The sequence below is a fragment of the Aythya ferina genome, assembly GCF_964211825.1.
Source record: "Aythya ferina genome assembly, contig: HAP1_SCAFFOLD_450, whole genome shotgun sequence".
In the NCBI taxonomy this organism is placed as follows: Eukaryota; Metazoa; Chordata; class Aves; order Anseriformes; family Anatidae; genus Aythya; species Aythya ferina.
Genome location: NW_028181130.1, coordinates 10,103 through 32,946, shown reverse-complemented (window position 1 = coordinate 32,946; position 22,844 = coordinate 10,103). Strand labels below are relative to the sequence as shown.

The 22,844-nt window shown below is 49.5% G+C and overlaps 4 long non-coding RNA genes across 4 annotated transcripts; all 4 read left to right on the top strand.

Moving 5' to 3' along the window:
- The first annotated feature begins 1,115 nt into the window (after positions 1 to 1,115).
- LOC311429237 lies at positions 1,116 to 4,446 on the top strand. Its single transcript, XR_014688192.1, has 4 exons — positions 1,116 to 1,189; positions 2,804 to 2,844; positions 3,115 to 3,168; positions 3,269 to 4,446. It is a non-coding gene; the product is annotated as an uncharacterized lncRNA (long non-coding RNA).
- A 2,311-nt stretch (positions 4,447 to 6,757) lies between these two features.
- Positions 6,758 to 7,871, top strand: LOC311429235. Its single transcript, XR_014688190.1, has 3 exons — positions 6,758 to 6,888; positions 7,083 to 7,121; positions 7,799 to 7,871. It is a non-coding gene; the product is annotated as an uncharacterized lncRNA (long non-coding RNA).
- Positions 7,872 to 9,409: 1,538 nt separating this feature from the next.
- On the top strand, positions 9,410 to 13,452 carry LOC311429236. Its single transcript, XR_014688191.1, has 4 exons — positions 9,410 to 9,511; positions 11,044 to 11,117; positions 11,548 to 11,693; positions 12,763 to 13,452. It is a non-coding gene; the product is annotated as an uncharacterized lncRNA (long non-coding RNA).
- Positions 13,453 to 19,056: 5,604 nt separating this feature from the next.
- LOC311429231 lies at positions 19,057 to 22,397 on the top strand. The gene is made up of 4 exons (XR_014688187.1): positions 19,057 to 19,130; positions 20,755 to 20,795; positions 21,066 to 21,119; positions 21,220 to 22,397. It is a non-coding gene; the product is annotated as an uncharacterized lncRNA (long non-coding RNA).
- The last annotated feature ends 447 nt before the right edge of the window (positions 22,398 to 22,844 follow it).

The window sequence follows — 22,844 nt, the reverse complement described above, 5'->3', positions numbered from 1 at the left end:
TCTGCCGCCACCTGCTGGTTTTAATCGGGTACTGCAGGCGGCCGAGGGGCGCGCATGCGCGGTGACGCCCGCGGACGCCCTCTGCCGCCACCTGCTGGTTTTAATCGGGTACTGCAGGCGGCCGAGGGGCGCGCATGCGCGGTGACGCCCGCGGGCGCCCTCTGCCGCCACCTGCTGGTTTTAGTCGGGTACTGCAGGCGGCCGAGGGGCGCGCATGCGCGGTGACGCCCGCGGACGCCCTCTGCCGCCACCTGCTGGTTTTAATCGGGTACTGCAGGCGGCCGAGGGGCGCGCATGCGCGGTGACGCCCGCGGGCGCCCTCTGCCGCCACCTGCTGGTTTTAATCGGGTACTGCAGGATGCCGAGGGGCGCGCATGCGCGGTGACGCCCGCGGGCGCCCTCTGCCGCCACCTGCTGGTTTTAACCGGGTATTGCAGGCGGCCGGGGGGCGCGCATGCGCGGTGGGGCCCCGGGGGCGCCCTCTGCCGCCTCCTGCTGGTGGAGAACTAGTACTGCAGGCGGCCGAGGGGGGCGCATGCGCGGTGAGGCCCGGGGGCGCCCTCTGCCGCCTCCTGCTGGTGGAAAACGAGTACTGCAGGCGGCCGAGGGGGGCGCATGCGCGGTGGGGCCCGGGGGCGCCCTCTGCCGCCTCCTGCTGGTGGAAAACGAGTACTGCAGGCGGCCGTGGGGCCGTGCATGCGCGTTGCTTATTACGTCGTTGTTTTTTTTGCTGTGTAATTTCCTACGCTCCTAGATTTTTCTTCATATGTAAATCACACAGAATCACAGATCTTCTAGGTTGGAAGAGACCTCAAGATCATTGAGTCCAACCTCTGACCTAACACTAACGTTTGAGCTAATTCCCGTGGAAAATATTTCATTTACTTTCTTGGTTGTATTGTCCTTTCTATGTTCAAAGCTGAGGCATAAATACGGTAAATTTTGCTTCTAGAAACACCCCAGTTCTTTTGTCTGCACTCTGCATGCTGTAAACTAGGGATAGGCACAAAAATAACCAAATAAATAAATAAATAAAAGAACACAGCTGCTGCTGCTCCTGCTCTCTTTCTTGTGGTTTGCCCCCTCCTCTTTCCCAGGTGATTGGGTTTGGGTGCTGGGCGGGGCCAAATGGTATAGGAGCCCCAGGCACGGCATCAGAGAGCTCCTTCTGCCCGGGCTGCTCTTTGGGGTCAGTGCTTTGTTGATGCTTCTGTTAGTTACATGCAGGGTTCTTTTGGTGGGTCAGGGTCTGGTACGATCTTTTAGAGGAAACCGATCTAGTAGTATGTGCATTTATTGCTTGAAGCTCTTTGGAGGTGATTAATTGTTATAGCACATTTATGGATAGGATGTCAATGTTATTTTGTGCGTTTGCTTTGTTGTTCTAGGTCCCTCGTGATTTTTGCAGGGTTACAGGGCAGATGCCACCAGATCTACCCCTTTCGTTGTTTTTGTTTTGTTTGATTTTTTTTTTTTTCTTGATTTTTCTTTTTCTTTTTTGGAAGGGGGTTTGGGATTTGAGCATCTCAATTTTGCGGGTTTGGGATTTGAGCGTCTTAATTTATTGGGTTAGGGGTTTTAGGCATAGGACTTCAGGGGTTTAGTGTGGTAAATAGTTTGGGTTAGGTCCGTAGGGGTTTCGAGGATGTTTAGGGATAGGGCTTGAGGCTTTTTTGTGTAAGGGCGGGAAGGGCTAGGGTTACAGTGAGCGCTGTTAAATGTAGTTCTCGAAAACTCGGCCTCTGATTGGCCGTGCTGGCTGTCCAGGGAATTCTGGTAGGTGTAGTTTTCCGGCACCAGGCTTCCGGTAGGCCGTGTTGACTGCCCGGAGCATGCCGGGAGATGTAGTTCTGGGACTCCGAACTTCCGGGAGGCCATGTTGGGTGCCCGGAGCATGCCGGGCAATGTAGTTCTGGGCCTCCGGACCTCCGGGAGGCCATGTTGAGCGCCCAGAGCATGCCTGGAAATGAAGTTCTCGGGAACCAGGGTTGGGCTTAGGGACTAGGGCTGGGGCTAGGGTTAGAGTTTAGGGTGAGGGTTGGGGTTAGGGTTAGGGCTAGTGAATGCTGGTTCTCTGTGTTTGCAGATGACGGTGAGCGTGTTTAAACTAATTCCAGTTGAAGAAGTTTCAGTTACTTGCTTGGTGCCGTTATCAGTTCAACATTAAAAGCTGCAGCAAAAGCAAAAGGGGATTTTTGCTTCTAGAAACACCACAGGTCTCTTGTCTGCTCTCTGAATGTTTTTGAGATAAAACAGATTTTAAAAAACAAAGGAAAGGAAAGGAAAACAAAACAAAACACAGCTGCTCCTTTTGCTCTCTTCCTACTTTCATGTGCTTTGCCCCTCCCCTTTCCCAGGTGATTGGGTTTGGGTGCTGGGCGGGGCTAAATGCTATATGAGCCCCAGGCATGCCATCAGAGAGCTCCTTCTGCCTGGGCTGCTCTTTTGGGGACAGTGCTTTGTTTTTCCTTCTGTCCGTTGCAGGGTTGTTTAGGCAGGCTGGAGTCTATGGATTTCTGGATTTTAAGTGCTTGGAATTCACTTAGTAGAGGGATGTTTAGTAGGGGCTGCTGGCTCAGTTTGGGGCGCGGTTGTCACTGCAGTTATTTTCCTACAGCCAATAGAGTAAAATTCCAGTTTGCCTTTTAGAGGTGCTATAAGTGGGTAAAGAGAACAGATGGAAGCGTGTGCCACGTGGGGTAGGCAAGCGGCTGAGGTACAGGAGGGGATGAGAGCATGTGATTTTTTTTCTGGGGATGAAATGGACTCAATTTTGTTGGTGTATAATCTGTTCTGCTCCTAGATTTTTCTTTCAATGTGAAGAAAAGTTTGAGCTAATTCCAGGTAAGAAAGTTCCAGTTACTTGCTGGGTCGTATTGTCCTTTTAATATTCAAAGCTACAGCAAAAGCGTGGGGATTGTTGCTTCTAGAAACACCCCAGTTTTCTTGTCTGCACTCTGCATGCCGTTGAGCTAAAGCAGACTAAAAAATAAATAAATACAGGAAACACACACACAAAAAACAACAATAACAAAAACAACAACAACAAAAAAAACACACCATTGGGTGATGTGTTGTGAACGCAACGATCATTTAATCCCTTTGTTTTCCCAGGTGGTGTGGATGATACTGGTTGCACTGTTGGAGCTTGGATTTGGAGAGGAACAGGTGAGCATAGTTGTATGTTGCATCAGCAGTAGTCAGCGTTGTGGAGAAGGTGGGCATCATGACCGGCATGCTAGTGAATGCTGGTACTCTGTTTTTGCAGCTGATGATGAGCCTGGCAATTGACTAAGATGACGACCAGTGCCTGTGTATTTCTTGAGGCGGAGGGAATTTACCATGCAGCAACCTGAGAGCTAAGTTGGGGGGCACCTGGTATCTGCATATCTGGGGTGGCTAATGGGAGCTGGGAGCCAGAGCAGCGTGGAGCCAGCTGGCTGAAAATACTTGGTGCCGCTGCGAGGGTGGTTCAGGCTGGGTCACGTTCAGGCTGCTTGTGGCTGGGTCACCAGGCTAATAGAAGCAGCGGGATTATTTTGTAGCGTGAGTGCGTGCGCCAGGCAGGACAGTTTCCTTCTGTTCGTCTGTCCTGTAGTGTTGCTTCTGCAATGTCTGTTCTGTGCTTCTCGGGTCTTGATATCCTTCTAGCTTTTTACACTGGACAGACCAGACAGGCGACTTGGTAGCGGTGCTGAAGGGCCTCAGTGCTTGTTTTGTCATCGTGGCTCTGATCCGAGCACTTCTTGTCTTGCAGTCGCTGCTTGAAGTGCAGTTCTGTTTCAGGTCTCGTGCATCATATTCGGTTTGAGATCGCATCTGTTTCCATCCTCGCTCTTGTGGAAGTCATCTGGGCCGCATCAGGAGCTCTTGCTTGGGAATTGATTTCCTAAGCGTCGTCTTATGTGATTAAGGAGGTATTGGGGAGGCAAGGACAGTCCCCAGACAAGGACTGTATATCTCGAAACAAGACACCGGAACTCACGATAAGGAAGCGGCAGACGGACAGAGAAACAAATGTAAGGACTATAAATCTCAAAACTGGACGTTGGAATTCATTATAAAGACACAACAAAGGGAAGAATTAGCAACAGCCAGCTCTTGCGATTAAGAAACATGCCAACTCAGCGGATTCCTGACCAAAGGTGAAAAGTACAATGTGAGGAAGACTCGGGGTCTTCCTCCCAAAGACCCCTGCCCACGTCCCAAAGGCCCCTGCCCACAGTTCTTGGGAGGCTCTACTCAGGCGCAAGGTGCCAAAAGGCTAATTAGCATGAGAAGCGAGGGAAGGCGGGGGTAGGCAATGAATATGTATAGGCGCCGGTAGAATATTGATAGATTGATTGTATAAATTCAAGACTGCTTTCTGCTTTGGGTATGCACGATAGGTGGAGAGATCCCCCCGTGCATCCAGCGCTGCAATAAAGAATATACCGCTTAAAGGAATTTCGGCTTCGATCTTTGAATCATATGGGGTTTTCAGTCCCCATCCTTCTGGTCTCTTGTCTTGAAGGAAGGCTTTTTAGACCTCCATCACCCCAGTTCTGGCAGTGTCTTCCAGTCGCGTGTCGTGACATTTGAGTCTCTCCTTGGGTCTGGTGCAGAGCACCTGTTGTGACTTGCTGTTGCCATAGGGCTTCCCTCCGGGGGTCACTTGTTCTTGCGCCTTGTGTTGTGTGTTTTGTTTGTAGTGTTTGTGGCGTGGCTGTGTGTGTATGTGTTTGGTCTGGAGCTGTCCTGCCTGGCAGTTAGTGATGACAGCTAACGTGGCAGTGCATGGGTGTGCTAATACATTGTCCGGACTGTGTTGGCGAAGACATCTGGTCTGCCTCTGGGCACGTACTGAAGGGCAGCAGGCACAGTCATCTCTGTGGTGTTTGTCAGATGTGCGTGTGGGGGGGAAGAGTTGAGCTGCTTGTGAGCAGCTGCTCGCATAGTGCTTGAACGGTGTGCTTGAGGAGGAGGTCTGTGGAATCTTGAAAGCTTACAGATAAGGGGTTTTTGAAACTTTTATTTTTATTTCTCTCCTGTCCCCAGTAGAGCGTAAACCTTTGGAGGAACCTGTCACAGGAAAGAGCTCCTTCCGGAACTGTTCAGCGCTCCGTAGGCAGCTCGGTGACTGGCTTGGTCTACTTCTGAGGTGTGCTGAGGTATGGGGGCTGCTGTTTTGAAATGATAATATTGTAAACGGGGTCCCTTTGTGTTGTTGAGGGATGGGTGCTAATGCTGGCAGCTGAATGATTATCTTGTGACCGTTTTCATTTGTTAAAGCTGAAACACAGTGTACAACGCGGGACTTGACCGGAGCTGCTTTTGGCAAGGTGAGCGATGAACAGATGTAGCAGGTACTTTAGGGGTGCAGTTGTCACTGCAGTTACTTAACTGCACAAAGTACAGTAAAAATCCTGTTGATATTTCAGGGGTGTTGTAGCTGGCCTAAGAGAGCAGATGGAAGCATCTGCCTCGAGGGCAGGTGAGGGAGCAGAGGTTAGGGAGCAGATGAGAGTAACTGTCCCAGCTGTGCTGTGGCTTTGGATGCTGCTTCAGCCTATGCTTTTCTTTTTGTTTCACAGGTGTGTCGCACAGGCTCAGAGGGGCCAAGCTGCACTCTGAAGAGCAGCACGGGAAGGGCGGGCTGTTTGTGAGCTGGATTGGAGCAGAACTGCCAAGTAGCACGAGGTGACTGCGAAGGGTCTTGCTTTGCAGGTGCCATGGCAGGCTCTCCACAGAAGCGGTTGAGGATTTGAGAGGAGGTTGCAGATCATCGAGGAGCGACACGTGCAGGGACGGCTTGAAAACGGTATGGCTGCTTTCTCTTCTGTTTATCGGGTGTCCCAGGCGACGTGGGCTGTGATGTTAGCCTTTAGGATCGGAACAAAGCAGGTGCTGATGGCGGTCTTCTTCGGTAGGCAAAGAGGTGCCCGAAGCCCCCTCCTGTGCAGCCTGAGCACGCCTCGCTGAGGATGAAGCTTGCTTTCCAGCAGTTCTGGAAACTGTGTTGAGGCTGAAATGCTGCGTCTGTGTTCGGGTTGGGGTTGCACCTTGGTGAGTGTAGGGATGGGTTTTAAGTGGGTGCAGCGGAGGGCCCGGCCCCAGTGTCCTGTAGTGTGTTTTGACCCATCAGCATAGCCTTTTGGTTCTCAGATAGCCTGCTGAAGGAAGTGATTTTTGCTGCGAGTGGAACGGAATTGATTTTGTTGGCGTATAATCTGTTCTGCTCCTAGATTTTTCTTTCTGCGTAAATAAAAGTTTGAGCTAATTCGAGCTGAAAAAGCTTCAGTTACTTGCTTGGTTGTGTTGTCCTTTCAATATTCAAAGCTGCAGCGAAAGCATGGGGATTGTTGCTTCTAGAAACACCCCAGTTCTCCTGTCTGCCCTCTGCATGCTGTTGAGCTAAGCCTTATAAATAAGTAAATAAACCACAGCTGCTGCTCCTCCTCTTTCTACTTTCATGTGCTTTGCCCCTCCCCTTTCCCAGGTGATTGGGTTTGGGTGCTGGGTGGGACCAAAAGGTATATGAGCCCCAAGTATGCCGTCAGAGAGCTCCTTCTGCCTGGGCTGCTCTTTGGGGGTAAGTGCTTTGTTTTTCCTTCAGTCAGTTGCCGGGTTCTCTAGGCAGGCTGGAGTCTATGGATTTCTGGAATTCTAAGGGCTTGGAATTCACTTCATAGAGGGATATGTAGCAGAGGTTGCTGGCTCACTTTTTTTTTGGGATGGTGGGATACGCTCCTGTGTTTGATCTGTATTTTAATCTCTAGATGAATCAACCCACTTGTGTAACTCTCCAGAGGACTAAAACCAGCTTGATGACATGCTACAAGAGGCTTGACCGTGTTGGTGCAGTATTACCAAGAGACTGAGCAGGGTCACCTTTTTCATCTGCAAAGGGTATGTCTGCCATTACCCCTGCCGGGGCTGCTATGCATTCATGGCCTTGTGGCATTTGTGGACTTCAGTTTGTTTGTTTGTTTGTTTGTTTGTTTTATTTGTCTGGCTCTGGTCTCTGTGTTTGAGTCCTCTGCATGTGCCGCACTGTTTGCGTATCCATTGTGGATGTGACCTTCTCTCTTTGTTTCTTGTAGCTCAGGGCGTAGGCACGGAAGCTTGAACGAAGCATGAGGGTGAGTGGACAGCAGTGGGGGCCCCGAGTTGCTCGGTGGACTGTGTGAGTCTGCTTCAGCTGTCGGGCCGGCTTTGCAAGTGCCTTGCGACAGCAGAGTACGTCTCCTGCCACGTTTCTGACACGTGCCAGACGTCAGCGGTTCCAGGGTTCCAGTTCCTGAAATGCTGGAGATGCTCGGAGCACGAGAGGAGCTGGGGCGGCTTCGGGGGGCTGGGGGAGAGGGGACAGGGGAGAGGGGGGCGGCTGCGGCGGCGGGGGGGGGCAGAGAGGGCAGCAGGAGGAGGTGCCGTTGCGTGCGCGTGGCCGACGCCCCTCTGGATTGGCTGGAGTGCTCCGTCCCGAGGCATGCTGGGAGCTGTAGTTCTGCGCTGCCGGGCGGCCACGTGGGCTCCGGGCTGCGCGGCCGGGCCGGGGCCGGGCCGGGGCCGGGCCGTGCGCGCCGGGAGGCGCAGGTTGCCGCTGGCGGCGAGCGCGGTTGCCGGCGGTGAGGCGAGCGAGAGCCTCCGGGGGTGCCTCCTCGGAGCGTCGGGCCGGGAGGGGCGGGGGGTGTTGAGGCCGGGCGCGGGTCCTCGCTGCGCTTGATCGTTGGGCTGCGCCGCGCCGCGCCCCGGAGGCTTTCCTCTCCCTGCGTCCTGACAGCCGGCTCTCTCCTTGTGCTGCGGTTCACCGGGGCAGAAGCAGCTCCCCGCCGCTAGGACCCCTGCGGGGTTTGTTGCCGAGCGAAGGTGGCGCACCGGGTAAAGCGAGGAAAGCCGCAGCTGGCGTGCTGCGGTCGCAGGGTTCTCAGGAGAGAGAGCAGCCCGTCCGTCCCGACTGCCCAGGTAAGTCGCAGCGACCTCGGGGTGGAATCAAGGCGTGCTCGTAAGCTTCCTGCAGCCCCGGCTCCAAGGCTTCGTTGAATTTGCGGAAGCGCGAGCTGCTCGGCGCTGGGAAGCGCAAAGGGAAGGAAGGCACGTAGTGCCTGCCGAGTCGTAGTAGCCTCTTAGACCTAGAATGAACTGGCCTGTCAGGCTCTGTCTGTTGCTCAGTCTTTGGTACGAGAGGCTAAACTTTGTCCCGCCTCAGCTTTCGGAGTTGTCCTAGGAATAGACCGGTGCTTGCGGGGCTTTCCAGGACGCTGGTTGCGGTCAGTGAGGACAGACGTGAGAGGCAATTTCTGTCTGTCTGTCTGTCTGTCTCTTGGTTATGTCCCAAGAGTTTTGCTTGAACTGTGTGCAATAAAGGAGGCCTTGGGCCTGTACTGAGCAGCGAGAGAGAGCAAAACTCTGCGTAAGCACTGGCCGTGGCAACGTTGCTTGGGAGTTGAGCGGCTGGGGGTCTTTCCAGAGGTGGGGGGTCTTCCCAGCGGAACTCGGTACGCAGGCAGAAACGTGACCTTCGAGGTCTTTGTTTGTCTTGCGCTGCAGCTGTGGTATTTGCCCCATAACTGTATGGAGTTGCTGAATTCTAGAGGGGATGATGATAGAGACGTCCCTGGTTCAGCCTTTTTTTGCCGCAGTCCTTGCAGAAGTTGTGGAAAAATGAGTAGTATCCTTCTCTTTAAGTTCACCTTTTAAAGAGTTCGTCCTGCAGACTCCTGTCTCCGTGGTTTAGGTACGTGATTTGTGTGAAACAGAGCCAGGCTTTCCTGTTAACGAGTGCCCTGATTGAAATTCCCTGTTGTTGGAGAACAAGAACCATCAGTGGTGCTTGGCAGTTTAAAACCTCTTGGCTTACGCAAAGGCTAACTTGCCAAAGCGAATGGGAAGTAGCCTAAAGTTCAGTAAATGCGCTGAATAGAAAAGGCCGTCTTCTTGACGGGAAAAGAGCTTTGCAGAACGTGAGCTTTGTTTCCCGTAGGGCTCCCTGCTTGCCCACCTGTTCAGCGATTACTGCAGGCTTTGACTGGTCCCCTCAGGCCCAATATCGCACACGTGCTGTGCTGCAGACGGTGCCTTAGCTTCCTTGCCGTCTCGTGCTGCGTTACTTGTACCTGCGGAAAACTTACTTCAGTGTCACAGAAACCCCGTGGGAAGCGTTCCCGACTCACGCCGGTAGGACCATCCCGTCGCGGCTGGTAAAATCCAGGAGCAGGACGATGCTTGGAAGAACGTCACCTATGGAGGAGAAGACAACAGTCTCCTTCCTGTTAGGCAACAGGTTTCCAAGACTGGTTTCCCCACCCCCCTGTGCGTTTTGAAGGAGGCAGTCCCTAAGCTGATGCAATCCAACTATCCAACTGCATCTAAGATGCTGGTTGTTACTTCCATAAGCTATAAAGGAACTTAATGTGTTCTGTGTTTTTAGGTCGAGGCTCGTGTGCGTGAGTTTGGCTTGTCGCGATGGCCGGTGTAGATGATCGCTCACGTGCCCCAAAGCTCCTTGTGCTGATGCTGGATCTGCCCCACGGTAAAGGACCGCATGCTGTGTGTTCAGCTTTTCTTCCTTACCGTGTCGTCCGTATGTACGTATGTATTTACTTCTCTGAAGGAAAGGGTGGATTTTTCGTGGGTCCCTCTGTGCGCGTCTCGAACCAGGCTGCAGTAAATACGCGTAAGCGAGTAGGCTGCTGCAGCGCGTCCTGGACAGTATCAGGGTGCTACTCTGCTAGCAGTGGAGAGCTGGGTGAAGGTGCCCAGGGTAAGGGCTTGTTCTGCCTCAAGTTGAACAGAAAGTTTCAGGAGTTGAGCATCCCAGGGGATGTTTGTAGGACTGCTGTTAGACGATAAAGGTTCGGATGGCTGTCGACGAAGGGGATTTTGTTGGTTCTTTTTCGATAGCTGTTCCTGCCAAAGATCGCGTCGGTCACAAAAGGTAGTAGTAACCTTGCGGTTTCTATGTTCTGTAGCGTTTGTACTAAAATACACTGGCAGATGAATAAATGAGCAGGTACAAATACACGTGACTCTGTAGCTGAGACTAAATAACGTGCAGTTTCTTCTGTGTTTTATCTTTCAAAGCACGTTGTTGCTGAGCGCCTGAGCTTTTTGCTCGCATTACCGAGGAAAGGAATGGCAGTGCTTCTTCCCCCCTCATCTCTCTTTTTTTTTTTTTTTTTTTTTTTTCCCCCCTCTCCTCTTCTTCCTCGATGACAGGGTACTCAATGTTTTCCTCGGATGTCCACGTGAAAAACGAAATAAATAAATAAATGCTGATGGTGAAGACACTGACAGAATTGGGTGACATTTTCAAGGTAGAGGAGGGGCGAAGAATGTGGAAATTCCTGGTACATTAGTGGTGCTCTGTTAACAAAACTGACGTATACGCCACTTGCTGTTCCTAGTTTTTTGGTTTGGTTTTCCTTTCAGTAGTCTCCCCGAAGGCTTTTGCGGACACACGGTGTATCTTTTCTGTTCTTTTCAGTATTCTGAAAAGTATTCAGTATTTCTTTTTCAGTATTCGTTTGTCAGGAAAGACGACCGTGCAATCCGAGGGCTGTGGACAACCATCTACCAGGTGGTTGTTGCAGCCTCCATCGGTCATGTTATTTGTGCTTTTAGCTCGCCCTCTCCTATATCTTGAGTTGAATTTCTTTTTTTTTTTTTTTTTGGCAACGCTATGTTTGCAGTGATAGCATTGCTGCCGAGGTATTTTTGACTAAAAATGATCTTAACTGTAGTAGTGAATTCACAGAGTGTGGCTTTGTGTAACGACTCCCGCGATCACAACTTTTTTTTTTTTCCTTTGTCACAGATAGGAGGAAAGCTCTTTCCGGAGAGATGGAAAGAAAGTTGTTTCAGAATACGTTCAGAATGTCTGAAGTTGTTTTGGAATTTTTTTTGTTTTGTTTTGTTTTTTAGTAGTTAACGGTAGTACAGCCCACAGAGCAATTTCTTTGTGCGTGAGAACTCGCGGGTTAACTGAAAGTTACTTGTTTTATTATAAAACTAGGATTTGAAGCCACGGGCATTCAGAAATGCATATGATATGTCTTGTCACAGTCTTCTAGATCAGCTAACCGGAATGAGAACCAATCTTCTGAAAACACACAGGGATATCGTGGGGCAGGATGAAGGTAAATGGACACAATTATTTATTAATATTCTGGTACAGCTATTTAATTCACCTAAGTAGTGTTTCTGTCCTCGGTGTGGGAGAGGAAGTAGACTTTGCATCGTTTCTTGGGTCAGTCGTTCTTCCCTAGATTCCGAAGGAGAAGAATGAAATTTCTGCCTTCTGTCACAAAACATGTTGTGCGTGTTTGGAATTTGAAAATTCAGTTTCATGGGTGAGCTTTCCTGTGCAACAGGATGCAGTAGATGTTCTTATAGTGATGGTGAAAGGAAAGAGGGGCTTTATTTGCCTTTTGCTTTTCCTTTGTTTTGTAGAGGGAGGAAATAGTGATTTCTAGATCTTAAATGCTAACGCTGGAAATGGAAGCATGCGAGGCTTGTATTTCCTTAGTCTTAAGGTAGACTAAATTTAGATACCTTGTTCTGCTGCAGACTGCCTTCACGGCGTTCCTGTTGCTCAAAGGGGAAATCATCAGGAGTAGTTGAAAATGATGCCTTCACCCCTTCGGGAGATTGATCCAGATCAACCAAAAAGGCTTCTTCATACACTTGGCAGTCTGTTCAAACAGGATGAGAAGGTAGGAGAAGTCTTGCTATCTGCTGTATCATTATTTGAAAAGTAACTGAATTGTAACACGGAGGCAAATACTCTGGTAGTGAATTGACGAAGCAATTGTTTTTTACTTATATTAAAAAAAAAAAAAAAAAGTCTTTTCAGGGTACGATGATAGATGAAGCAGATAAATTTGTTGCTGGGCCTCAGAATAAGATCAAGCGTCCTGGAGAGCCCAATACTCCAGCATCACTAAAGAGAGAAGGCGTAGCACGTCGCCGCTATTGCGACGGCCACAGTCACTGTTGTGACAAACCATGTTGGTGGGAAAGGGCCACCCTGTGCTGCTGGATCTCCGTCACCATATCTGAACCTCAAAGGCATGCCAACAAATAAAGGTGTGTTGGAGTTGTTGTAGTACAGGAACTTGTGTGGTCATAAATGGACATAGTGTGCAGGGAAAAAAAAAAAAAGGTCTCCGTGCTTTCTGTGTTAATTCAAAAGGACACGTAAGTTTTAGAGTTAATTGGGACTGAATTTCTTTGGTCGGCTTAGACAAACAGGCTGTTGCTATAGGTAACGAAGTCCTGAATGAGCAATAATTTGGAACTGTTTCTAAAAAGTGCTGAAACCTTTCACCACGATGGTTTGGCGGTAGCAAGGATTTCATTTCAGCTTTTAATTCTCATTTGTGTATTCTATAGTGGGGAAGGGAGAAGTGGGGAAGGAAAGTGTGTTAAAAAAAAAAAAATAAATTTAAATTTCTCACAAATAGTAATTTACCCACCTGTTGCAGCAGAGTCGAAAGAAAAATTTGCTGGAACTGGGGGAAGGAGGGGAAACTTTAGTTTGCTTTAGTCACTGAAACGGGAATACAGCAAATAACTTCACGACAGTCGTATGAGACGGTTGCAGCCCAAAAGGAGGTATTCCTGTGGTTGCGTCAAAGGGTGAATAAAACTACTGAAGTGATCTGACAGTGCTGAGTAACTCTCTCCACAGTACTTTCAACAAGAAGGGATGCAGAATAATGTCCTTCTGTGTTTTTTGATCCTGCAGTTATATGCACTACTAAGCTCCTTCTTAATTTTCAGACACTGGTATCAGTACTGTCCAAGATGGTAATGGAGAGAAGAAAGCAGAAAACTGTCAGTTGCTGGAAGAGCAAATTGATGGCTTGTCTGTGCAAATGGCTTCTTCGGTTCCAGCTGTTAAGGGAGAGGATGAAATGTCACCTGGTGACTTAGACTCTCTACATGATGAGTTCAATTGCTTAAATGATGCAAAGATGGCTTGGATCGTAAACCTGGTACCAATGCACTTGTTCGAGGGCCTCTAAATTACAGCGTGGCTGGAGATGACCAAAAACGAGTGATGGAGTCTACTTCTGAATCTGTGCCAAATTGATTTAAAATAACACCTACAATGTTGGAGGGAAGCGATGCTGGTATTAAAATCAGAGTGGTGAAAGAGGTTTGCAAACGTGGAAGAAGTAAGTTCTTTATTAGTGTATTAAAAATAGGCTAGGGGTACAGAAGACTTTTTCTTGAAATGAGGATCTATTTTGAAAATAAACCCTCAGATTTGGAATGATTTTTGATTACTCGTGTACAAGTAGTGGAAGAACAAGAAAGTAAGTACATGTATTCACAGTCCAACTTTATATCCTCACCGTCCTTACTGCAGCACTCTTAAGCAGGCTTAGTCACAGCACCATTCGTGTTTTCATAGTTGGTTCAGAGAAGAAAGCACAGAAACCAATGAAAAAATACTGTTGTTTCACATCTAAGGTGTCCGGTTCATTCTTTTGCGCTACTTTTTTTTTTTTTTTTGTTAAACTTTATACGAGACAATCGTGCTCATGCTCCACATAGATCGGTCATCTTGTAAAGAGTAGTTATCTTAAACCTCTGCTTTCAAAAATGACAGCTCTAGGTTGAAACATGGCTCGGTATCCCTTTGTTTCTATTAACTGCTGATCATGGCAGCGTGTTCGTGGAGATACAAGGCTTCTCTGCTGATTAAACCTAGTCTGCATTTTCCAAGGGCAGGTGTTTCTAGATACTGCTCTTTTAAGAGAACAAAATTCAGCGTTACATTTGAATATCAGCTAATCGATATCACTTCAAATTATTGGTATGCTGGCTTTTTTTTTCTTACGTGCATTACTGTATGCAGAAATGGGAAACTCTAGGCTTTGTTGTTTTTCCTTTGGCTGTTGAGATTTACTGAAAATGCATTTACAAGATCTGTTTCTAATATCTGTTTGGATCTCTTCTTTAAGATCGTGAAAAAAATCTTCTCTCTTCTTGAGGAGGTACGTACAAGGACGGATGGAAACTCAGAAGTATTTCATTGAATTTGCTATAAGGGAAGGAGCAAGGTTTGTATAGATACGAATGATTCGGAGTTAAACGCTAACGTTGTTCATGATAGCAAATCTCAGTCTTTTCCAAAACAAGTGTTTTGTTTTGACATACCTAAATTATTACAGTTTCAGCGGTCAAACTGCCGTTGTATTTTCTGAAGTAAATGGTCGTTACCTAGAGCTGAAGTGTGAAATAGAAAGATACGGGTGGTTATGGAAGAAAGACCCAGAATTTGCGTGGGTTGGGGAAAGATGGCTGTATCAAATTAAATTTGCCATTCTGATGTCAGAAATGAGGGAAGCTCTTCCATGCTGGAAACAGAGAGCCTCCGCTAATACTGTTTGTCGTGGCCAAATAATACTGAGTTATTTAACTGCTGTTTTTGGAAGAAGAAATGAAATTACTTCCCTAGGTTTAAAAATCGTGTCTTAATACAGCACTTAGAGAGAACGCTAGAGGAGCTAGAGTTCAACAGCCTACCCAACAGAGTTAATCAGGTGAACGGTAGATAATAGTGTACCAGCCAGAGGAATACGGACCGGGAATGAGTTTGCTGTGCCGCAGAAGAGTGGAAGAGGACGTAGCTGTTGCCCTCGCCATCCTGGCGGTCAAGTGATCTTACTGTCAGAGTCCGAGAAGAAGCAGCAGAGCTTTAACTTTACGAACCTCTATCGGCAGAAGCTGGGCTGTAACCTTAAGGACGTGCTATGAAAGGTGTGGCTTTTTTCCTGTGGAGGGTGCTCTTTGCTCAACAGGCTGAAAAAAATAACCATTGCTGCCCCTCCTGCAGGTGGTGAGAATTTACTCACTTGAATACTGTCATTAGCCGTTTTACGTGCAATAGGCAGTGGATCGCACTAAAATGGGGCACTGTCAAATGCACACAGTGTCTGCATTGTGGAGAGATCCCATCTGTTGTGTCCCCCCCCCCCCCCCCCCCCAATAAAAAACCAACCAACCAAACAAAACTCCCAGAAACACCTGCACTGGTAATATTGCATGTTGCCAGCACAGAGACGAGGGCCTTGTTCCCGAGAACTGCTAGCCATGCCTTTAAACTTGAGATTCAGCGTAGATCGAGAGTAAAGAAACTGCTGTTGTGTTAATGAAAGCTAAAGACAGCCCTGTGACTGTTACCACTTGGTGGTTACTAAACAATCTACCTCAGACTCTCTTCTGTTTTTATCTGCAGACATTATGAAAGCGCACCTGAGGCTTCCCAGGTCCCTGACTTCAGTTCTCTTTCATCCCGTGAGGAGGACGGAGATTCTTCAGGTGGCCTTGCCTTGGCACACGCTGTGCTTTGGAAGCACTAAAAAGAAATGCTTTTAAAAGTGTGCATTTATTTTAATGTTCATACAAAAGAGATTGGTTTTGAACAGTGTTGTTACCGGATCACTAATTTGATATTTTAACTGTATGCATTTTTTTGAACATAGGTGTGTGTGTGTGTGTGTGTGTGTGTGTGTATATGTGTGTGTGTATATATATATATATATATATATAAAAAAAAAAAAAATAAACCGTTTTATTAATTCTCGTTAAGTGCTGATCTGAGGAGTCTGTAATGGGCAGCGCTGAATTCCTCAAATTGTCTGTCACCAACAGACCGCTAATATTTTTTGTGAAACCAGTCTGCATATCCTGAAACCCCACTTCTGGTAATAGCTGCGGAATGTGTTTGTTACTTACCTCCCGGTAGCACGTACCCTGGAGCACCTGCCTCATCAGTCAGCTCAGCCTGTACAGGGTGTACATTTTTGCTCCAAGGCTAAAGTGTTAAAGACACCAAGTTCCAGCTTACCAAATCCTTGGTTACCCGAGTTAATATCCTCCCTTCCGTTCCTCTTACTCTTTTGTTCAAAGGTAATGTTGTGAATCACAGAAAATGCAACGAAGACTGGAGCACCTGCACGTAATTAATATTTTCCTTTTAAACGGTAATATGCCAGTAGTAAGTGGCTCTTCAGATAATTTTATTTTCGGTTGTTCTCATTTAAAAACAGTCTCCTGCTCCTTTAACAGCTTTCTTTTAAAAGACAGGTTGAAGTTGTGCTGGCGTTAAGAAGCTCTTCACAAGGTACTGGGGCTGTCCTGAGGATTCCACTTGACCAGCCAGCAGAAGAGGCAGGGAAACATACTTACATTGATGGCCTGAACTTCTCTTCCTATTACTCTTTTTAGTACTAGCCAGCGTGTGTGAGACATCTTTTCCTTCTCCTGTGAAGCAGTGGGCTGGTCTTTCTGGAAGAGGTTGTTTGACCATTGGAATTACACCAGTGAGATTCAAGAAGGAAATAAAATCCAAAAGCAGCAGCGTATCTTTATTACTACGTTAAGTGAGAAAGTGACACTTGGAACGAACTCGTTATAAACAATTCTGAACTCTTTTCTTAGCGGGAACGTACTTGAAAAAAAAAACAAACGAACCACAGGAGTACCTTGGAATACATAGGGCGATTCATCCCTTCAGGATCATTACACGGCAGCTGTATGTCACCACAATACACCTCTTTTGCTTAATGGTGGACTTCTCAGAGGGAATTTACTTGGGTCAGGTATACTGTGTGTATGTGGTTTTATGCACGTAGAACTGCCTGTACTACACTATCTTTTAAATAGGTGGTGGTAAGAGGAGACAGCTTTCTTCTAGTAGATTCTTCCTTAAGTTTCTTTAGTGATTCCGGGGGCGCTCACTTGACCGTGATGTGCCTGACCTGGTTAGCATCTAAACCTCCTCCTCTGATGTGGTACAGCTGTCTGCTAAATTAGTTACAGAAAGATGGTGACTTTAACTCAGACAGTTCTCTCTTACCTCGCTATTGTTTTATCTGGATAATTTGAATTTGGATTAGAGCAGCGGAGGGAAAAGATGCCTTACACTGAAACGGACGCGAGTCTGTGAGAAGAAAGCCAGGCGTCCTTGGAGACTGTGCCAATGAAAAGGGGAAGAAAAATGAGTGGAATAAATCTGAGTGCACATAGTCCTGCATCCCGAAGGGAGCACAGAAGGAAGGTTGCTTGCTTAGAAGAGCAGTGGATGCTTCGTGCCCGCCTTAAAGAGAATATTAACAGAGAGAATTCTTTGTAAGACAAGCTGCCCCGCAGGGTGTGGGTAGCAAATACGTTGGAAAAAATACAGCCACAAGCTCCGAATGGCACAGTAGGCGAGCTGTGATCCGCCCGACAAGGCCTCCCGCGGGCGCCCTCTGCCGCCACCTGCTGGTGGAAAACGAGTACTGCAGGCGGCCGAGGGGCGCGCATGCGCGGTGGCACCGGCGGGCGCCCTCTGCCGCCACCTGCTGCTGTTACTCGGGTACTGCAGGCGGCCGAGGGGCGCGCATAGCGCGGTGACTCCCGCGGGCGCCCTCTGCCGCCACCTGCTGGTGGAAAACGAGTACTGCAGGCAGCCGGGGGGCGCCCTCTGCCGCCACCTGCTGGTGGGAAGCGAGTACTGCAGGCTGCCGGGCGCCACGAATGCCGCATGACGCCCGTGGGCACCCTCTGCCGCCATCTGCTGGTGGAAAACGAGTACTGCAGGCGGCCGGGGGGCGCGCAACGCGCGGTGACGCCCGCGGGCGCCCTCTGCCGCCACCTGCTGGTGGGAAGCAAGTACTGCAGGCGGCCGGGGGACGCGCATGCGCCGTGGGGTCCGGTGGCGCCCTCTGCCGCCACCTGCTGGTGGAAAACGAATACTGCAGGCGGCCGGGGGAGGCGCATGCGCGTTGGCACCCGCGGGCGCCCTCTGCCGCCACCTGCTGGTGGGAAAGGGGTACTGCAGGCGGCCGGGGGGCGCGCATGCGCGGTGACGCCCGCGTGCGCCCTCTACCGCCACCTGCTGGTGGGAAGCGAGTACTGCAGGCGGCCGGGGGGCGCGCATGCGCGGAGACGCCCGCGGGCGCCCTCTGCCGCCACCTGCTGGTTTTAATCGGGTACTGCAGGCGGCCGAGGGGCGCGCATGCGCGGTGACGCCCGCGGACGCCCTCTGCCGCCACCTGCTGGTTTTAATCGGGTACTGCAGGCGGCCGAGGGGCGCGCATGCGCGGTGACGCCCGCGGGCGCCCTCTGCCGCCACCTGCTGGTTTTAGTCGGGTACTGCAGGCGGCCGAGGGGCGCGCATGCGCGGTGACGCCCGCGGACGCCCTCTGCCGCCACCTGCTGGTTTTAATCGGGTACTGCAGGCGGCCGAGGGGCGCGCATGCGCGGTGACGCCCGCGGGCGCCCTCTGCCGCCACCTGCTGGTTTTAATCGGGTACTGCAGGATGCCGAGGGGCGCGCATGCGCGGTGACGCCCGCGGGCGCCCTCTGCCGCCACCTGCTGGTTTTAACCGGGTATTGCAGGCGGCCGGGGGGCGCGCATGCGCGGTGGGGCCCCGGGGGCGCCCTCTGCCGCCTCCTGCTGGTGGAGAACTAGTACTGCAGGCGGCCGAGGGGGGCGCATGCGCGGTGAGGCCCGGGGGCGCCCTCTGCCGCCTCCTGCTGGTGGAAAACGAGTACTGCAGGCGGCCGAGGGGGGCGCATGCGCGGTGGGGCCCGGGGGCGCCCTCTGCCGCCTCCTGCTGGTGGAAAACGAGTACTGCAGGCGGCCGTGGGGCCGTGCATGCGCGTTGCTTATTACGTCGTTGTTTTTTTTGCTGTGTAATTTCCTACGCTCCTAGATTTTTCTTCATATGTAAATCACACAGAATCACAGATCTTCTAGGTTGGAAGAGACCTCAAGATCATTGAGTCCAACCTCTGACCTAACACTAACGTTTGAGCTAATTCCCGTGGAAAATATTTCATTTACTTTCTTGGTTGTATTGTCCTTTCTATGTTCAAAGCTGAGGCATAAATACGGTAAATTTTGCTTCTAGAAACACCCCAGTTCTTTTGTCTGCACTCTGCATGCTGTAAACTAGGGATAGGCACAAAAAAAACCAAATAAATAAATAAATAAAAGAACACAGCTGCTGCTGCTCCTGCTCTCTTTCTTGTGGTTTGCCCCCTCCTCTTTCCCAGGTGATTGGGTTTGGGTGCTGGGCGGGGCCAAATGGTATAGGAGCCCCAGGCACGGCATCAGAGAGCTCCTTCTGCCCGGGCTGCTCTTTGGGGTCAGTGCTTTGTTGATGCTTCTGTTAGTTACATGCAGGGTTCTTTTGGTGGGTCAGGGTCTGGTACGATCTTTTAGAGGAAACCGATCTAGTAGTATGTGCATTTATTGCTTGAAGCTCTTTGGAGGTGATTAATTGTTATAGCACATTTATGGATAGGATGTCAATGTTATTTTGTGCGTTTGCTTTGTTGTTCTAGGTCCCTCGTGATTTTTGCAGGGTTACAGGGCAGATGCCACCAGATCTACCCCTTTCGTTGTTTTTGTTTTGTTTGATTTTTTTTTTTTTCTTGATTTTTCTTTTTCTTTTTTGGAAGGGGGTTTGGGATTTGAGCATCTCAATTTTGCGGGTTTGGGATTTGAGCGTCTTAATTTATTGGGTTAGGGGTTTTAGGCATAGGACTTCAGGGGTTTAGTGTGGTAAATAGTTTGGGTTAGGTCCGTAGGGGTTTCGAGGATGTTTAGGGATAGGGCTTGAGGCTTTTTTGTGTAAGGGCGGGAAGGGCTAGGGTTACAGTGAGTGCTGTTAAATGTAGTTCTCGAAAACTCGGCCTCTGATTGGCCGTGCTGGCTGTCCAGGGAATTCTGGTAGGTGTAGTTTTCCGGCACCAGGCTTCCGGTAGGCCGTGTTGACTGCCCGGAGCATGCCGGGAGATGTAGTTCTGGGACTCCGAACTTCCGGGAGGCCATGTTGGGTGCCCGGAGCATGCCGGGCAATGTAGTTCTGGGCCTCCGGACCTCCGGGAGGCCATGTTGAGCGCCCAGAGCATGCCTGGAAATGAAGTTCTCGGGAACCAGGGTTGGGCTTAGGGACTAGGGCTGGGGCTAGGGTTAGAGTTTAGGGTGAGGGTTGGGGTTAGGGTTAGGGCTAGTGAATGCTGGTTCTCTGTGTTTGCAGATGACGGTGAGCGTGTTTAAACTAATTCCAGTTGAAGAAGTTTCAGTTACTTGCTTGGTGCCGTTATCAGTTCAACATTAAAAGCTGCAGCAAAAGCAAAAGGGGATTTTTGCTTCTAGAAACACCACAGGTCTCTTGTCTGCTCTCTGAATGTTTTTGAGATAAAACAGATTTTAAAAAACAAAGGAAAGGAAAGGAAAGGAAAGGAAAACAAAACAAAACACAGCTGCTCCTTTTGCTCTCTTCCTACTTTCATGTGCTTTGCCCCTCCCCTTTCCCAGGTGATTGGGTTTGGGTGCTGGGCGGGGCTAAATGCTATATGAGCCCCAGGCATGCCATCAGAGAGCTCCTTCTGCCTGGGCTGCTCTTTTGGGGACAGTGCTTTGTTTTTCCTTCTGTCCGTTGCAGGGTTGTTTAGGCAGGCTGGAGTCTATGGATTTCTGGATTTTAAGTGCTTGGAATTCACTTAGTAGAGGGATGTTTAGTAGGGGCTGCTGGCTCAGTTTGGGGCGCGGTTGTCACTGCAGTTATTTTCCTACAGCCAATAGAGTAAAATTCCAGTTTGCCTTTTAGAGGTGCTATAAGTGGGTAAAGAGAACAGATGGAAGCGTGTGCCACGTGGGGTAGGCAAGCGGCTGAGGTACAGGAGGGGATGAGAGCATGTGATTTTTTTTCTGGGGATGAAATGGACTCAATTTTGTTGGTGTATAATCTGTTCTGCTCCTAGATTTTTCTTTCAATGTGAAGAAAAGTTTGAGCTAATTCCAGGTAAGAAAGTTCCAGTTACTTGCTGGGTCGTATTGTCCTTTTAATATTCAAAGCTACAGCAAAAGCGTGGGGATTGTTGCTTCTAGAAACACCCCAGTTTTCTTGTCTGCACTCTGCATGCCGTTGAGCTAAAGCAGACTAAAAAATAAATAAATACAGGAAACACACACACAAAAAACAACAATAACAAAAACAACAACAACAAAAAAAACACACCATTGGGTGATGTGTTGTGAACGCAACGATCATTTAATCCCTTTGTTTTCCCAGGTGGTGTGGATGATACTGGTTGCACTGTTGGAGCTTGGATTTGGAGAGGAACAGGTGAGCATAGTTGTATGTTGCATCAGCAGTAGTCAGCGTTGTGGAGAAGGTGGGCATCATGACCGGCATGCTAGTGAATGCTGGTACTCTGTTTTTGCAGCTGATGATGAGCCTGGCAATTGACTAAGATGACGACCAGTGCCTGTGTATTTCTTGAGGCGGAGGGAATTTACCATGCAGCAACCTGAGAGCTAAGTTGGGGGGCACCTGGTATCTGCATATCTGGGGTGGCTAATGGGAGCTGGGAGCCAGAGCAGCGTGGAGCCAGCTGGCTGAAAATACTTGGTGCCGCTGCGAGGGTGGTTCAGGCTGGGTCACGTTCAGGCTGCTTGTGGCTGGGTCACCAGGCTAATAGAAGCAGCGGGATTATTTTGTAGCGTGAGTGCGTGCGCCAGGCAGGACAGTTTCCTTCTGTTCGTCTGTCCTGTAGTGTTGCTTCTGCAATGTCTGTTCTGTGCTTCTCGGGTCTTGATATCCTTCTAGCTTTTTACACTGGACAGACCAGACAGGCGACTTGGTAGCGGTGCTGAAGGGCCTCAGTGCTTGTTTTGTCATCGTGGCTCTGATCCGAGCACTTCTTGTCTTGCAGTCGCTGCTTGAAGTGCAGTTCTGTTTCAGGTCTCGTGCATCATATTCGGTTTGAGATCGCATCTGTTTCCATCCTCGCTCTTGTGGAAGTCATCTGGGCCGCATCAGGAGCTCTTGCTTGGGAATTGATTTCCTAAGCGTCGTCTTATGTGATTAAGGAGGTATTGGGGAGGCAAGGACAGTCCCCAGACAAGGACTGTATATCTCGAAACAAGACACCGGAACTCACGATAAGGAAGCGGCAGACGGACAGAGAAACAAATGTAAGGACTATAAATCTCAAAACTGGACGTTGGAATTCATTATAAAGACACAACAAAGGGAAGAATTAGCAACAGCCAGCTCTTGCGATTAAGAAACATGCCAACTCAGCGGATTCCTGACCAAAGGTGAAAAGTACAATGTGAGGAAGACTCGGGGTCTTCCTCCCAAAGACCCCTGCCCACGTCCCAAAGGCCCCTGCCCACAGTTCTTGGGAGGCTCTACTCAGGCGCAAGGTGCCAAAAGGCTAATTAGCATGAGAAGCGAGGGAAGGCGGGGGTAGGCAATGAATATGTATAGGCGCCGGTAGAATATTGATAGATTGATTGTATAAATTCAAGACTGCTTTCTGCTTTGGGTATGCACGATAGGTGGAGAGATCCCCCCGTGCATCCAGCGCTGCAATAAAGAATATACCGCTTAAAGGAATTTCGGCTTCGATCTTTGAATCATATGGGGTTTTCAGTCCCCATCCTTCTGGTCTCTTGTCTTGAAGGAAGGCTTTTTAGACCTCCATCACCCCAGTTCTGGCAGTGTCTTCCAGTCGCGTGTCGTGACATTTGAGTCTCTCCTTGGGTCTGGTGCAGAGCACCTGTTGTGACTTGCTGTTGCCATAGGGCTTCCCTCCGGGGGTCACTTGTTCTTGCGCCTTGTGTTGTGTGTTTTGTTTGTAGTGTTTGTGGCGTGGCTGTGTGTGTATGTGTTTGGTCTGGAGCTGTCCTGCCTGGCAGTTAGTGATGACAGCTAACGTGGCAGTGCATGGGTGTGCTAATACATTGTCCGGACTGTGTTGGCGAAGACATCTGGTCTGCCTCTGGGCACGTACTGAAGGGCAGCAGGCACAGTCATCTCTGTGGTGTTTGTCAGATGTGCGTG